This window comes from Ovis aries, chromosome X (assembly GCF_016772045.2).
Source record: "Ovis aries strain OAR_USU_Benz2616 breed Rambouillet chromosome X, ARS-UI_Ramb_v3.0, whole genome shotgun sequence".
Lineage (NCBI taxonomy): Eukaryota > Metazoa > Chordata > Mammalia > Artiodactyla > Bovidae > Ovis > Ovis aries.
This window is the reverse complement of record NC_056080.1, coordinates 1,701,843-1,719,170: the sequence shown is the minus strand read 5'-3', so window position 1 is coordinate 1,719,170 and position 17,328 is coordinate 1,701,843. Positions and strand designations below refer to the sequence as shown.

At 44.6% G+C, this 17,328-nt stretch overlaps 1 long non-coding RNA gene across 1 annotated transcript in view; it reads left to right on the top strand.

The window, feature by feature from the left end:
• The window catches only part of LOC105605336 (uncharacterized), a 327,912-nt gene extending 311,515 nt beyond the window's left edge, over positions 1 to 16,397 (top strand). Inside the window, exon 15 of the long non-coding RNA XR_009598760.1 lies at positions 13,981 to 16,397. This is a non-coding gene — a long non-coding RNA (uncharacterized LOC105605336). The remainder of the gene's footprint in view (positions 1 to 13,980) is intronic.
• The last annotated feature ends 931 nt before the right edge of the window (positions 16,398 to 17,328 follow it).

Here is a 17,328-nt window from a genome sequence, read left to right as displayed (position 1 = left end):
TTAAAAAAAAAAGAAAAGAAAAGAAACCTCATAATTACCTAGTTATGTTCCTGTTGTGTCAGCTAGACGGTGAAGTCTGGAAACGCAGCGGTGTGTCTGCTTCTTGTTCCAGGTCTAACGTTGCCAGATTTAGCGAATGAGGCTGCGTGACTCAGCTAATAAACCTGAAGCTCAGAGAAGCAAGGATGTGATGTGGTTTTGGTACAAATATGGCTCAAGCTGTATTTGAATCAGGCTTATGTTTTTCCAAGAGAGAGTCCCTTGGACAGCAAGGAGATCAAACCAGTCAATGCTAAAGGAAATCAATCCTGGATATTCATTGGAAGGACTGATGCTGAAGTTCCAAAACTTTGGCCACCCGATGCAAAGAAATGACTTATTGGAATAGACCCTGATACTGGGCAAGATTGAAGGCAGGAGGAGAAGGGGACGACAGAGGGTGAGATGTTGGATGGCATCACCGACTCCATGGGTATAGTTTGAGCAAGCTCTGGGAGTTGGTGATGGACAGGGAAGCCTGGCGTGCTGCAGTCCGTGGGGTCGCAAAACGTTTGGCACGACTGAGCGGCTGAACTGACTGCTTTTCAGATACTTGCTGTTTTCTCTGACCTTCAAATCTAAGTCAGTGTCTTGGACTCTATCTGGAGACAGCCTGGACCTCAGCATCCTCATGAGTACTCAGCACTGATCGGATGATCAATAAATATTGAACACGTCTGCTGTGAGGCAGAAAGCTCCATGTGGCAGTTGTGTAAGGAGAGAAGGTAGATGCAGAGAAGAACCGTGAGCCATGAGAAATCAGAGCCTGGCTTGTTGTAACCCCGATGGAAAGTACTTTATCAGGGGTGGTTTATCAAGGAGAGCATCATCCATGGATGAGTTCCTTCACTGAGAAGAAGGGGAAGATGCCTTCCGGGCAGATAGCTGTGGCTCTGAGCTCATGGGAGGGTCTCGCCTTCTCCAGGGAGCCTTCTGCCTGTGAAAGCTGGAGCGTGAATAAGCCCGGGAAATGTTGGGTTTCTCCTTCGGTGACAGATGAAAATTTAATGGCCAAGTGGGAGAAGCCAATACTGCGTACTTGTTTCTTTGGGGAGCGCAGAAAAGTTAGTCTCATAAGGAGGGAAAGTTGAGATATAAAAATATAGCAGATAGCTCTTTTGCAAAACAAAATTCAGTCGTGTCTGACTTCATGACCCTATGGACTGCAGCACGCCAGGCCTCCCTGTCCATCACCAACTCCTGGAGCTTGCTTAAACTCATGTCCATCGAGTCGGTGATGCCATCCAACCATCTCATCCTCTGTTGTCTCCTTCTCCTCCCGCCTTCAATCTTTCCCAGCACCAGGGTCTTTTCCAATGAGTCAGATTTCCTTCCAAGGAGCTTCCTTAGTGTGGCTGTTGCTAACCCCATGGCATAATTTATTTCTCAGCAACCTTGTTCATAACTAGAAATAAAAATTAATTTGATAATGGTTTACTTATAGCCTACTTCCCAGTAAAAAGTCTCTTTTTTCTCTGCAGTAGCTATATTCTTAAACAGAATGCCTTTCTTATAGTAGACGCTCAATGAATTTGTCTTTAAAGAAGAGAGATGAATGCGTCCTGGTGAATGAAGTAGACCCACAGCTTGTCTTCCTGAAGTCTTGTCTCTGTGTTATATGCACACATATCCTGGTTGTCGAAAGTTCTTTTATTGCAGTCCTCAGTACACCGATTCTTTGTCTTTTGATAGTTACCATTGCTGGTTTACAGGGAATCCTCAGTCACTCATTCGTGTCCAACTCTTTGCAACCCTGTGGACTGTAGCCCGCCAGGCTCCTCTGTTCGTGGGGTTATCGCATCAAGAATGCTGGAGTGGGTTTCCATTTTCTCCTCCAGGGGATCTTCCCTAGACAGGGATCGAACCTGTGTCTACCGTGATTCCCGCTTTGGTAGGCAGATTCTTTTCCACTGAGCCACCGAGGAAGCCTAGTTTATAGGGAAAGGTCTCCTTCATTTCATGCTATCATAAGCTTGCTTATTTCCCCTGGTAGTTGAGTCATTGTCTTTTGTTATACTTTAGTTTTTAAAGTATCCATAGAGAATATACATGCATTTTCACTCATTTTGCCAAAAAACTCAATGGATCTGCTAGTTTGATACGTATTTTTTGTTTTTATGCTCAAGCAAGTTTTGCTCGATTATATTTTTGATACTTCTGAGAGGAAAAAGGTAGGTGACAGAAGATGCCTGGTGGCTCAGCTGGTAAAGAATCTGCCTGCAATGCGGGAGACCTGGGTTTGATCCCTGGGTTGGGAGGATCCCCTGGAGGAGGGAAAGGCTACCCACTCCAGCATTCTGGCCTGGAGAATCCCACGGACTGGATCGTCCATGGGATCGCACAGAGTCGGACACGACTGAACGAGTTTCGCTTTCACTGTTGACAGTTCGGTTCAGTAGTAGCATCTCTGTCCTTTTTTGCCATTTCATGAAGTGTGTGGAGGGTGCTTTCACATTTTCTGTCTTTCCGCACCAGTAATTCTGTTAGTTTCTACTTCTGTTTTCTGTTTATCCTGCTTATGGGTGTGAAAAGTGTTTCTTGGTTTCCTCCTATTGTTTTCTTCTCACTGCTTCTTGACTTTAGCCTAAATAATAACATGGTTAAAACAGGATGTTCTTTATATTAATAAAATAAAATATTGATAAAATAAAATAGAAACCCTAACACTCTGCAAACCCATGGAGTATACAGTCCATGGAATTCTCCAGGCCAGAACACTGGAGTGGGTAGCCATTCCCTTTTCCAGGGGATCTTCCCAACCCGGGGATCAAACCCAGGTTTCCCACATTGCAGGCTGATTCCTTTTTTGTTTTTTTTCAGGCTGATTCTTTACCAGCTGAGCCACCAGGGAAGCCCATTAATAAAATAAAGAATCAAATAGCACAAGTGAAAGCCATGGAGGGATCCGTATTGACAGTTCTTTTGCACTAAGGAATTAATTAGTCCAGCGTGTACTCTTAAGATCCCAGATGATTTTAATCTTATTTAGCATGCTCTTAACAAAATACCGTCTCGAATGGACACTTAAGTGCTCCCTGGCTCACCTCTCAAATTGAATGTAATCATTTGCATCTCATTTGGCTTGCAGTTAGGATAAAGAGCTTCAAACAAAATTGACATAAAATGAAGGTGAATCCATTTTTATTTGAGGCATGGCTAAGCATACGCGGTAAGCGCACGCATTATGAAGACAAATAGACCATTAGAGTAAGTAATTAGGAAGCGGACCTATGACAGTGAGACAGCTGCGTTCTGATATAAAATACAGCCTGTGTAGCCCTGTAATTCGTTTTTATGACCTGCTCGGTGTTGTTCTATTTATCACGGGTCTTAAAGAGAATGACGGAAAACCATCAATACCTTACTGAAAGTATGACCACGCGTATCAGCAGAGAGAGTTAAAAAGTTTAAAAATTCTTCCCGACTCACCTTGTGGTACAAGTTTCTTGTCTCATCCACACCCCTTCCCAGTTTGCAGAGCTTTGACGATCAGCTCTTCCGCTCAAGTCCTCATTTGTAAAATGGTCACGAGAGGAGTTGTGCCCCTGGTTCTAGACCTTAAGTGAGTATCCGGGGCTTGTGAAACACCGATCCCTGTAGTATCCCCACACCCTGCCCCCCCTACCCCCAGACTCTCTCATCTGCTGCTCTCTGGGTTCAGGCTCAGCCCTTGCATTCCCGTTGGGTACCCTGGTGATGTTGATGCTGCTGACCTGGGGACCACAGTTAGAGGAGGTAACCTCTGAGGCCTGGATGAGGCGCTCCAATGTGCACTCTTGGCCGAGATTCTGGCTGGAGTGACCTCGAGGGGCTGGCATGGCGGGGATTTAACACACTGAAGGCTGGACGGCCATCCGTCTGTATGAAGCTTCGGCGGCCTGCGTGGTGATTTCGGTTGCTTGATCCTTTGTTCAGCTTTTCTTGTTGGTTTCATTCTGCTTTATGGCACACTGTTCTAAGTCCCTGCCTGAACCCAGATTGGCCCATAGATGTTTGTTTCTTTGTTTAATGACTACATACATTTCAGCCTCAACGAATAGAATTGAAGCCTAGCTCTCTGCAGAGTTTGGGCTCATGGTCTCGGCTAATTGACTGTTGTCTTTTCTTACACCTGTTAGCTCCACAGGTCCATTTTATGGATCATTCCAGTGCTGGAGTTGGACAAAGACAATCCATAGACAAAATTCCCTTGAATGAACCTTCTATGTGTGTTAGTCGCTCAGTTGTGTCCAACTCTTTGAGATCCCGTGGACTATAGCCCACCAGGCTCCTCTGGCCATGGGGTTCTCCAGGAAAGAATACTGGAGGGGGTTGCCATTTCATTCCCTCCAGGGGATCTTCCCGACCCAGGGATGGAAGCCTGGTCCCCTGCGTTGCAAGAGCTGTTGGGAAGCCTTTTATGGTGATTTTGGTAAAGGTCCTAGGATAAGCAGTTTTTACTTAAGATCTTATCTTTGTAAATGTTTCCTGTTTATCATAAATCCAAGATGAGTGACTTTGATAATTAGTTGCATAACTATTAGTGTGTTACTTGCTCAGTCGAGTCCAACTCTTTGTGACCCATGGACTGTAGCCTACCAGGCACCTCTGTCCCTGGAATTTTTCCAAGCAAGAATACTGGAATGGGTAGCCATTCCCTCCTCCAGGGGATCTTCCTGACCCAGGGATCCAACCTGGGTCTCCTTCATTGCAGGCAGATTCTTTACTGCTTAAGCCAACAGGGAAGGCCTGCATGAGTATTAAAGTGCAGTTAAATACTTCTGCAAGGTAGTCAACCACAAGGCCTTTGAAAGCGGGGGGAAAAAGCAAGCTTCCCAGGTCATTACTCCCTTTTGAAACTGCAAATAATTCCCCTAAAGCTGACCTAGTTCTGTTGTCTTAAAATGTAAATAAATCTCCAGATAAAATAATTTTTAGGGAATAAACAAAGACGTTACACTTCTTTTGACATTAAAAAAAAATAATTAGAAGAGCTCCCTCCCCCACCTTTTAAAAACTTTTAATTTTATATGGGAAGTGGGCAGCAAAGGGACTCAGCCATTCATACACATGTATGGAGGAGGCCCTTTCTTGTAACTGATAATTTATAGTAAGGGGATCTGGTTCTAAGTAGCAGAGAATTATTTTCAAAGATGCTCATAACGTCTTGTGAGTATTGGCACACTTTTCTTCAATAAACCTTTGATAAATGGTAATATCTTCTTCTTGGCCTTGTGTTACATGTGGCTCATGAAGCTGAACAAAACGTTGACTCTGGACTCAAAAATGTGAACACTTGATAACAGTCATTTAGTTTTGGCTATTCAGTGGGACCCTGAAAAATGGAAGGTGAACAAGGTTGAAAAATCTTCTGATGAGGGTAAGGGATTGACCCATGAAAGGAGAGGCAACTTGGAGGTCAGCATAGATGAGCAGCTTGAACCAACTCTTGGCTGAGGTTGACCCCCTCTGGTATTTAGGAGACCTGTCACCTATTTCTCATTCACTCATTCTGTGCCTGTGGCCACCTTAGGTTTCTACAAAGGTGGCATCCTGAACTCTCAAAATGATCGAATATATCCTGGAAAATTGCCCAGTCTCATATGTGACAAAGGAGCATTTTTTAAACAGAGGGTTGGGTCAATCCCTGAAGCATTTCTCAGGACTCCCGTATGAATGCTGACATGTTTTCTGAAATCTTAGAGCTGTTTCTTTCTTTAAAAGAACACAGAAGTCTGTACTGCCTGATGTTTGAATTAAGGAATCTTTTGAGGGAATGTTCCATGACTATTGCTGGATTTGGTGGCTCTTTCAAAAAAATTTTGAGTAAAATTCCAGTTCTGCAAGAGGCCAAATCAAGGGCAAAGAATTCCTTAAAAATAAACAATTGGGTTGTTACTACATGTTACACTATTATTGATCCATTTAAACAATGATGTACCTATAATATATGGATACGGATAAGATGGGGACTTCAAAAAATTTTTTTATTTTAAATTTTTGAGTGCAGGTACTTTACAGCATTGGGTTGATTTCTGCTGTACAATGAAGTGAATGAGCTATACGATACAAATTTCCCTCTTTGGAGTTTCCTTTCCATTTAGGTCACCACAGCGCATTCCCTAGAGGGTCTGCAGCAAGGTGTCATTAGTTGTCTATTTTATACAGAGTATCAGCAGTGGATGTATATCAATCCTGTTCTCCCAGTTAACCCCACCCACCTCCCTGCCTTGATCTCCACATTTCTGTCCTCTCTGCTTGTATCTCTGTTTCTACTTTGTGAAGAAGAATCTCTGTATCATTTTTTTTTCCCCCGTAAATTAAAAGAAGTGTTAAGGTGGAAAGACTGTGGGTGGCGTTTGTCTCTTCAGAAGTCTTACATTGCTGTTATAACAGCATCTGTGCAAGCTTTAAGAGAAAACAGTCTCTGATTTCTAAAATCAGAGAGTTCGTTGTTTAACAGCTTCCCTAGAATTTGAACCCAGGGAGGGAGGGAGGCAAAGAGAGGTGAAAGACTGGTTTCCTTCACGCTTACGTCTATCGCCACCCTGCCTGTGCGTGCTCTTCCAGAACTTTCTCAGGAAACAAGACGAAACTTATCCAAAGGCGTATGCAGTCAGGAATAGTGTAGACGCAGGGCAGGGGCAGTGTAGACATGGGAAGGACAGCGTAAAAACATCAACAGCGTGGGATGTCAACAGACTGAGTTTCTTCTAATATGGGGAAAATAGACTGTCTCATTCATGGATAACTGTCGTTTGCCTGAGCTCTGAATTGATAGCTGGTGGTGTGTGAAATGTTCTTCAGCTCTGCCTTTTTTTTTTTTTCGTTAAAATTAAAATTTTAATGTAAAAATTAATTTTTAATGTAAAAATTTGATTTTTAATGTAAAATTTTTGATTTTTAAATATAAATTTTTTTATTTTTATATGTAATTTTTTTTGATTTTTAATGTAAAAATTTTAAATTTTTTATATGTAAAATTTTTTAATTTTTATATGTAAATTTATTTTAATGTAAAATTTTTTAATTTTTTATATGTAAAATTTTTGATTTTGTTATCCGTAAAATTTTTTGATTTTTTAAATGTAAAAAATTTAATTTTTAATGTAAAAAATTTAATATCTTTAACTGCAAAATTTTTCCATTTTTTAAATGTAAAAATGTTTAATTTTTAATGTAAATTTTTAATTTTTAATGTAAAATTTTAATTTTTAAAATGTAAATTAAAAAATTTTTAATGTAAAACTTTTAAATAAAAAAAAATTATTTATTTATTTGACTGCACCAGGTCTTAGCAGCGGCAGGTGAACACTTAGTTTCAGCATGTGGGATCTATTTCCCTGACCAGGGATGGAACCCAGGTCTGCATTGAGAACCTGGAGTTCTGCCCAGTGGACCACTAAGGCAAGTCCCATCAGCTCCTAAATCTGTTCTAAGGTCCCAAATTATTCTTCCCAAAGCAACTTTCTCAGAGAGTTGGGGAGGGGCAGGGGGGAAGAGACAGAGCTTTCTATTTTGGCAACAGGACTACGTTCTCATCGTACTTGTGACTCAAATGAAACTTTCCCAAGCGCAACTGAAATAGCTCCCACAGAGTTTTGAACGATGAGAATCAAGCCCAGATGGTCTGGACCGAAAATATTAAATCCGATGCTGTTACTATGGTCAAGTGAGATGACATATTTGCATTTTTTTTTCTGAGTCTATTTAAAATTAGCCTTTTTAAGAAATCCTGCTGCTTCAAAATATGCTCTCCCCTGCTCCCTTAAGTGCATGGATTTTCCTCCCTGAGTCATGCAAGGGGGTAAAGAAACCAAGCTTTGAGAAGGCCCTTGTTTAACGTAACCTTGTCTGCAGTGTGGACATGATAACATCTGAGAGTACCCAGCACTCCAGCCACATGAAGTGTTCATTGGGAGGCCAGGAAGTACTGAGAGAATGGTGTTGAGTCCATTGGAATAGACCTGGGACATGAAAGCTCTCCATGGTCATAAGGACCAGTTTTCCAGGGCTAACATGTTGGACTGGCTGAAAGGGGATTCAGGTTTTTTCCATACGATGCATATGGGACCCTAACAGTGTATGGAGAAACCTGAACAGACTTTTTGGCCAAGCCAGTGATAGCTGGATTGTACGTCTCCTTCCCTCTCAGTCTCCTGGTGTATTTCCTCAGTTGATAATGAGCAGCCTTGTACTGTTGGGTTTTGCTGGTGGCTCAGCTGGTAAAGAATCTGCCCGCAATGCGGAAGACCTGGGTTCAATCCCTGGGTTGGGAAGATTCCCCTGGAGAAGGGAGAGGCTACTCATGCCATTATTCTGGCCTGGAGAATTCCATGAGCTGTATAGTCCACGGGGTTGCAAAGAGTCAGACATGACTGAGCGACTTTCACTTTCAGCCCTATGCTGAAAGCCTGGCAGAGTTGACAGGGTGATTCCCATCTATTTAAGCCAAAGGTCGTGCCCAGGATTCCTGAGTAAGCACATGTGTTCTCACATGGGACGGTTGGATGGCATCACCCACTCAATGGACGTGAGTTTGAGCAAGCTCTGGGAGTGAGTGAAGGACAGGGAGGCCTGGCATGCTGCACTCCATGAGGTCGCAAAGAGTTGGGTATGACCTAGCAACCAAACAACAACAGCAGCAAGGCTTTTTAAAATGTCTTTCCAATATCTCAGGTTTCCTTCAGTTCAGTCCAGTTCAGTCTCTCAGTCGTGTCTGACTCTTGGCGACCCCGTGAACTGTAGCACACCAGCCTCCCTGTCCATCACCAACTCCTGGAGTCTGCTGAAACCCATGTCCATCGAGTCGGTGGTGCCATCCAACCTTTCTCATCCTCTGTCGCCCCCTTCTCCTCCTGCCCTCAATCTTTCCCAGCACCAGGGTCTTTTCAAAGGAGTCAGCTCTTCCCATCAGGTGGCCAAAGTATTGGAGTTTCAGCCTCAGCATCAGTCCTTCCAATGAACACCCAGGACTGATCTCCTTTAGGATGGACTGGTTGGATCTCCTTGCAGTCCAAGGGACCCTCAAGAGTCTTCTCCAACACCACAGTTCAAAAGCGTCAATTCTTCTGCACTCAGCTTATAGTCCAACTCTCACATCCATACATGACCACTGGAAAAACCACAGCCTTGACTAGATGGACCTTTGTTGGCAAAGTGATGTCTCTGCTTTTTCATATGCTGTCTAGGTTGTCATAAATTTTCCTTACTTTATGCCTAGCTCCAGGCACATGAGGTCCAGAAAATATCTCTCGTCTAATTGCCAAACAGCAGGCAAAGAACCTTCCTGATCTTCCTTAACTGGCGAAAAAAGAGATGGCAAGCCAAGTATCTTGCCTGCTTTTCTCATTCTGGCAGTTATGAGTGAATATGATCATCCCCAGAGGGGGAAGAGAGAACAGAAATAAAGGGACCCAGGAGAAGCAGATGAACTCTGGACATGGTGGAGTTCTGACCCAGGAAAGTCCTGGTCCTCTGGAAGTCTCTACCTCCCTGTGACCACACCACGGGACATGGCCTCACACATGGAGCATCATCTTATTCTCCTCCTCTCTCTTCAGTTCATCACAAGTGCATGGCTTTTGGACCTGTTCGGCTTTTGGACCTGGTCACCTCCATTCATAATCTGCTCTCTCTTTATTTTTTTATTTTTATTTTTTTTAAATTTTTTAAATTTTAATATCTTTAATTCTTACATGCGTTCCCAAACATGAACCCCCCTCCCACCTCCCTCCCCATAACATCTCTCTGGGTCTCTCTGGGTCATCCCCATAATCTGCTCTCTCTTTAAAACAAACAATCTATTCAGCTGTGGTGAGGCTTAGTTGCGGCATGTGGGATCTAGTCCCTTGACCAGGGGTTGAACCTGGGCCTGCTGCATCGGGAGGGCAGAGTCTTACCCACTGGACCACCCCCCATAAGAAGTCCCCATAAATTGACGGTTTTCTTTATAAAACCAGGAGTCCATGTCTCTACAGTGGTTGGAAGACCAAAGAGAATCATCTCAAGTGGTTGTAGGCATCTGGCCACCTCCCATGGGCTACGTGTGTAAAAGGAAGCACACAGCAGAACTTAGGGACAGACCACAGTCAGTTCTGGGCAGCACACGCGAGGTTTGATCTCAGCAATTAACTGTAAGAATCTGACGGTACACAGCGGGTGTGATGGAGAGTGTGTCTGCCTGTGTCTGTTGTCCCTGGCTGTTGGGGGCTGTTGCTGGGGAATCTTGACCACACGCCCTAGGGTGTGTGAGTCTGCTCGGACCTAGCGTTTGCTGAAGTGAAGCTACGTCTGTGGGTCAGTGTTTATTAGTTATGGGAAACCTCACTTTTCCCAGAAGTGAGCCCCCGCCCAGCTGTGAGTAAGCATACAGCTTAGCTTCTGCCGGTCAGGGGGACACAACTGCAGAGACTGAACGGGCAGCTGAGTGGTAAAGCATACATGGGAGGCAAGACACATCTTTCCACTTGCCAAGCCCTCCTAGTCCGGGAACACTCTGGAAGCAGGTTACACGGTTAGGGCTCCTAACTTTCAGGGTGCAGGGGGCTTTCCCGGTGGCTCAGTCGATAAGGAACCCACCTGCAATGCAAGAGACTCGAGTTCGATCCTCGGGTCGGGGAGATCTCCTGCAAAAGGAAATGGCAACCCACTCCAGTATCCTTGTCCTGGAAAATTCCATGAACAGAGGAGCCTAGCGTGCTGCAGTCCACGCGGTTGCAGAGTCAGACACAATTTAGTGACCAAACCACCTACCACCGCGATTAGCGCACAAGCAAAAAATCACACAAATGATGGTGACTTAATATGCATCCATAGGACGAGTCTACAAATCTGTGTCATATAAATATTGACTAAACAGAGGTAACAGCAAAAAAAGAAAGAAAAATAGTGAGCAAGCTAAAAAACAATTGGAATTCAGTCACATCACAACGGTATAAACTGGGATTCTGAAAATCATTTCCGTTATCCAGGAGTAACTCACAAAGGATTCCGAACACAGATGGAAGAATTTTTCATGTTGCTGCTGACCCTCCTTTCTTTAGGTTAAACACGACGTGGTTAAACTCACACGAAGCTAGGTCTCACTGAAGACTTTCCGCCCCCAGTTGTATAGTATTATTTCTTTAATAGTGCTGCTGCCGCTGCTAAGTCACTTCAGTTGTGTTCGACTCTGTGTGACCCCATAGACGGCAGCCCACCAGGCTCCCCTGTCCCTGGGATTCTCCAGGCAAGAACTCTGGAGTGGGTTGCCATTTCCTTCTCCAATGCAGGAAAGTGAAAAGTGAAAGTGAAGTCGCTCAGTCGTGTCCGACTCTTCGTGACCCCGTGGACTGTAGCCTACCAGGCTCCTCCGTCCATGGGATTTTCCAGGCAAGAGTACTGGAGTGGGGTGCCATTGCCTTCTCCATTAATAGTGCTATGGAGATGTATTTATACACTTTGTTATATATTACACACCTCTTCAAAGTGTATGTTTCAGCGTTGCATAGAGCAGCAGTCTCCACCCTTTTTGGCACGAGGGACCCCACGGATGGGGAGTGAAACAGTGCTTCAGGCGCTAAGGAGAGCGATGTGGCTGCTGCAGCTGCTAAGTCGCTTCAGTCCTGTCCAACTCTGTGTGACCCTATGGACTGCAGCCTACCAGGCTCCTCCATCCACAGGATTCTCCAGGCAAGAATACTGCAGTGGGTAGCCTATCCCTTCTCCAGGGGATCTTCCAGACCCAGGAATTGAACCGGGGTCTCCTGCATTGTGGAGAAGGCAATGGCAACCCACTCCAGTACTCTTGCCTGGAAAATCCCATGGGGTTGTGTAGAGCCAGGCACGACTGAGTGACTTCCCTTTCACTTTTCACTTTCCTGCATTGGAGAAGGAAATGGCAACCCACTCCAGTGTTCTTGCCTGGAGAATCCCAGGGACAGGGGAGCCTGGTGGGCTGCCGTCTATGGGGTCGCACAGAGTCGGACACGACTGAAGCGACTTAGCAGCAGCAGCAGCTCCTGCATTGCAGGCAGATTCTTTACCAACTGAGCTATCAGGGAAACCTGGCCTGTTGCAAGAAAACCTATTGGATAGTAGTTTGTACCTAACCTATATGGTATAAAGTAACACAGTTCATGTTTCAACTATGTGTGTGTGGGGGTCAGAGTCGGTAATACAGTTTATGTATATTTGTATTCCCTCTCACACAAAACACACATTCTAACTCAGACACAGACACAGAGGCATAGTTGAAACAAACTGTGTTACTTTATACCGTACAGGTTAGATGCAAACTATAACAGATTTTTATTTCAATTTTCTTTGGAGAATAGTTGATTTACACTGTTGCATTCCTTTCTGCTGGTCAGCGGCATGAATCAACTGTACATATACATAGATCCCCTCTTTTTTTAGATTTTTTTCCCATGTAGGTCATTATATAGTATTGACTAGTTGGAGAAGACTCTTGAGGGTCCCTTGGACTGCAAGGAGATCCAACCAGTCCATTCTGAAGGAGATCAGCCCTGGGATTTCTTTGGAAGGAATGATGCTAAAGCTGAAACTCCAGTACTTTGGCCACCTCGTGCGAAGAGGTGACTCATTGGAAAAGACTCTGATGCTGGGAGGGATTGGGGGCAGGAGGAGAAGGGGACAACAGAGGATGAGATGGCTGGATGGCATCACTGACTCGATGGACATGAGTCTGAGTGAACTCCGGGAGTTGGTGATGGACAAGGAGGCCTGGCGTGCTGCGATTCATGGGGTCGCAAAGAGTCGGACACGACTGAGCGACCGAACTGAACTGAACTGATAGAGTTCTCTGTGCTAAACAGTAGGTCCTGTTACTTATATGTTTTGCATATAGAAATGTGTCTAATTGTGTCTCAATGTGTCCAATCCCGGTCTAATTTATCCCTTCCCCCTCTCTTCCCCTCTGGTAACTATAAGTTGTTCTTTTTTTTTTTTTTTCCACATCTGCGATTCTGTTTCCATTTTGTCACTTCATTTGTATCTTTTTTTTTTTTTTAGATTCCACATGTGCAAGATGTCATATGATATATCTGTCTGTCTCTGACTGACTTCTACCCGATGACAGTCTCGAGGTCCATCCATGTTGCTGCATATGGCATGACTTCATTCATTTCTTATGGTTAATAATGTGCCGTTGTCTATACACAGCACATCTTCCTCACCTGTTCCTCTGCTGACGGACATTTAGGGTGCTTTTATGTCTTGGGGGTTGTGAGCTGTGCCTCTATGAACATTGAGGTGCATGTATCTTTTCAGATCATGGTTTTCTCCAGGTATATCCCAGCAGTGACATTGCTAGATCATAGGGTAGGTCTGTTTTCAGTTTTTTAAGGAACCTCTGTACTGTTCTTCACAATGACTGTATCAGTTTACATTCCCACCGACAGTGTGAGAGGGCTCCCTTTTCTCCACACCCACCTCCAGCATTTATTGTTTGTAGGTTTTCATTGATGATGGCCATTCTCGCCAATCTGAAGTGACACCTCATTGTAGTTTTGACTTGCGTCTCTTTAATAACTAGTGGTGTGAAGCATCGTTTCATGCACTCTTTTTAGCCATCTATACGTCTTCTTTGGATAATGTCTATTCAGATCTTCTACCCTTTTGATTGGCTTGTTTGTGTGTGCTTTGTTTTTTTTTTTAATTGAGCCACATGAGCTCTTTGTATACTTTGGAGATAGTGAAAATTGCTCGGTCGTGTCCGACTCTTTGCAACCCCGTGGACTGTAGTCCATGGAAATCTCCAGGCCAGAATACTGCAGTGGGTAGCCTTTCTCTTTAGTTTTGGAGATTAGTCCCTTGACGTTGGCTTCATTTGCAAATATTTTCTCTCATTCTGAAGATTGTCTTTGCATTTTGTGTTAATGGTTTCCTTTGGTGTGCAAAAGCTTTTGAGTTTAATTAGATCCCATTTGCTTATTTTCATTTTTGTTTTCATTACTTTAGGAGGTGGATCAAAAAAGATCTTGTCGCCACTTATATCCAAAAATTTTACAGTTTCTATCAAAACACAAAAGACCACAAGTCAGCAAATTAATCTTGAGAAAGAAAAAATGGATCTGGCCGAATCAGACTCTCTTACTTCAGAGCCACAGCCAGCAAGACGGTATAGTCCTGGCACAAAAACAGAAAGACAAACCCATGGAACATGAAAGAAAGCCCAGAGATAAACCCATACACCTGTGGTCACCTAATCTATGACAAAAGAGGCAAGAACATACAGTGGAGAAAAGACAGTCTCTTCAGTAAGTGCTGGGAAACCTGGACAGCTACACGTCAAAGAATGAAGTTAGAACGCTCCCTAACACCATTCACAAAAATAAACTCATAATGCATTAAAGACCTAAATGCAAGGCCACATGCAGTAGAACTCTTGCGTTAGTCGCTCCAGTTGTGTCTGACTCTTTGCAACCCCATGGACTGTAGCCCACCAAGTTCCTCCATCCATGGAATTTTGCAGGCAAGAACACTGCAGTGGGTTGCCATTCCCCTCTCCACAGACTCTTCCTGACTCAGGGGTCGATCCCAGGTCTCACGCACTGCAGGCAGACTCTTCACCATCTTAGAGGAAAGCACAGGCAGGACACTGTCATAAATTGCAGCAAGATCTTTTTTGATCCCACAGTTGAGATATAAGCTTTGGAATTGAGCATGCCTACAAATGTCTTCAGTGTCGTCATTTGAGTTCATTGAACACCTTATCAACTCGTATAGTTCTCTGGGTGTCCTTTCATGCATCCAGGGCAAACATCATCTCTCTTTCTGTGCGTAGATGCTGGGGACTCAGGTACTGGCATGTGATTTGTGAGAAGTGACATCTTGGAACAAAGGCCACCTCCACCCAGAGCCACACTCTTGGACAAACTGGGCTTGGACCCACAAAACAGTGTTGTTCTGATCACAAGGGAGGGAGGCCTGTTTCCCCATCATCCCTCCCAGGTCCCATGCTGCAGGTCACACTGACCTCTCCCCACACACGCACGGTCTGAACCCTGGGGGACCACCACGGCGCTCAGTTGCAATCGTGACCGTAGTGGCTTATCTGTATTCCCTTGAATCAGAATACGTATGGTAAAGACGTCTCTGCACAAAGCAGTTGCAGCAAGGCCCAAAAAGGAATTGTCGGCTTTGACCAGAAAGAGACTGACTGTAGTTGTGTTGATGGATTGGGGGCCGCCACAGAGCGGGAAGCAGGAGCTCTCCAGCCCGGGGCCTGACACTGGTACCCACAGGCCGTGTGCTCTGGGATGAACTGGTCCTCCACTGGGCAGCCCAGGTCTTCTGGGTCAGATGCAGATGTATGAAGCTCTGTATCACAAGGCTGCCATGAGGCTGAAATGAAACAGTCAGGGCCTGGTGTCTGGCACGACGGAGGCCCCATTTGTGCACCCACCAACCTGCCAAACTCATTATTATCCTGAGTATTATTAATACTAGCCAGCGCCAGTATTGTTAGCTGTCTCCTCATTTCGTGAGTTCTTCAGGTGAGCCTTCAAAGACGAGAAAGTCGTACAGACTATCACACACAGATATTAATTAACCACAACCTATAAGTTTACCTCCACTTGTAAATGAGTGGATTAATTAACCACAGACACACCTTGTGAATAAGTTTACCACTCCTTGCAAACAAGTCAGTTAATTAACCATGGGCTATACAGTCCATGGGATTCTCTAGGCCAGAATACTAGAGTGGGTAGCCTTTCCCTTCTCCAGGGAATCTGCCCAACCCAGGGATTGAACCCAGGTCTCCCACATTGCAGGCAGATTCTTTACCAGCTGAGCCACCAGGGAAGCCCAAGAATACTGGAGTGGGTAGCCGATCCCTTCTCCAGGGGATCTTCCTGACCCAGGAATCGAACCAGGGTCTCCTGCTTTGCAGGTGGATTCTTTACCAGCTGAGCTACTAGGGAAGCGAATCAATGATAATTAGAAAATAGTGTTTTTAGTAGGAAATGGCTAGGTTTTTTTAAAAATACAAAATGAGTTTCAACTATGAAATATAGATATAGAAGTGACACTGGGTATCACTGACAATATTGTATGACAGCAGAGGCTTCTCTTTTTTTTAAAGCATGTTGAATCCTCATAAGCTTCCCTGCACGTCGGAAGCACCCAGAGTGTTAATGGAGGAGAGCTGGGTGCACCCCTAGAATTCCTTATTCTCTCAGTCTGTGTAGGGCACAATCAATTCTATTTGCAAAAGTTCCCCAAGTGGTACTGATACTATTGCTGCAGGAACTGCTTTTAGAGAACCATTTAATATCAAGAAACATTTTTACTTTTGTTTTCGTGATATCCCTCTTTGTGGATGCTGAAGACTAATTTCAATGAAATAAAAAATATCATTGTTGCTGTTTAAACTGTAGTGTGTGCATTAATTCTGTTGTCTGCATCTCCTAAACTGTGCAAGGAAAAGGATTAAAAGGTCAAAATGAGTTTGTGAAGATGAGAAAAATAACTGGTACCCACAAACATAGGGTGGCTAGTTAAGGGCACCCAGTCCCACCATGGGCATCTGTCTGGAGGGAACACGTTATTTTGACAGCCTGGTGGGCTGCCGTCTATGGGGTCGCACAGAGTCAGACATGACTGAAGTGACTTAACAGCAGCAGCAGCACCCCGAGGGCTCCAGCTGTGAGGAAATCCCTAGATTGTAAACTTTCTGTCTCGTGCAGAAATGGATGAAAATGTCTGTGTCAATGGCCATCTGTCTCGGCAGACACATTAGCAGTAGTGAGATAACTAAGCCCACTTCCTTTCAGAGTGATGTATCTGCCTCCATCGAGGGGAAGGGAAAAATCCCAGTTCCCTATGGAAATGTCGGTTGCCCCTTATTAAAGAGACAGCTTGAAAATTTCCCCAGTCTTAGCCAGACCCAGGGACCGTTAAAGACATCTCCCCCATGTTAAGGGCACTTCTCTTGTGCTGTGAGAGTGTTTACTCTGGAGGCAGGCTGGTACTCTGCCCCAAGAGGTGGAAAATGGCCACCTGATTTGCTAACTACAGTTTAGGGGTCTGAACTTGGCATGTTCAGCTAATGCAAGGGGCTTGAGGCGGCAGCGGGGGGACACCCCATTTTCATAGTGCCACATATAGCCTGGGGCCACATTGCAACAAACTGTTAGGAAACCACTTTAACTCAATGGACATGAGTTTGAGGAAACCTGGGGAGTCGGTGATGGACAGGGAGGCCTGGAGTGCTGCAGTCCATGGGGTCGCAAAGAGGCGGACATGACTGAGCGACTGAACTGACTGACCTTAGCTTAAACTACCCCTGGTGACCTGATTTGG